Source organism: Hippocampus comes, unplaced genomic scaffold (assembly GCF_001891065.2).
Source record: "Hippocampus comes isolate QL1 unplaced genomic scaffold, H_comes_QL1_v1.1 scaffold158, whole genome shotgun sequence".
Taxonomy (NCBI): Eukaryota; Metazoa; Chordata; class Actinopteri; order Syngnathiformes; family Syngnathidae; genus Hippocampus; species Hippocampus comes.
The window spans coordinates 1,177,991-1,178,387 of record NW_017805548.1 but is presented as its reverse complement, the minus strand read 5'-3'; positions in this window follow the sequence as shown (position 1 = coordinate 1,178,387).

The following is a 397-nucleotide window of genomic DNA, read 5'->3' as shown; positions in this document are numbered from 1 at the left end:
TACATTTGCATATTATTAATGATGCATTAATCAAGCTTGCAATTAAGAATGCTTATGCCTGCAATTATTAATTGATTATGCTGCAAAGAAGAAGCTTTTAAGAGAGATATGATTATGCAAAAAGAAAAAAGGATATGATTTTTCTTTATTGGGCTAATTATTGCACACAAATCCACCTTGGGCTAAGCGATCCCACCACCTGACAAGGACCAAAAAACCAAATCTACTGATCCAGCCCCAGCTGCCCCCTATTGGTGACACCATTCAACAGAGGTTGATTTCACGGTATACGGGCAAAATAACCCCGGTGAAAATCAACCTGGGACCAGGTAGTCTACCCTAAGGTCCTGAAGAAAACAACCGATATAGTTCAATTCATCATTGATGAGCCACAACC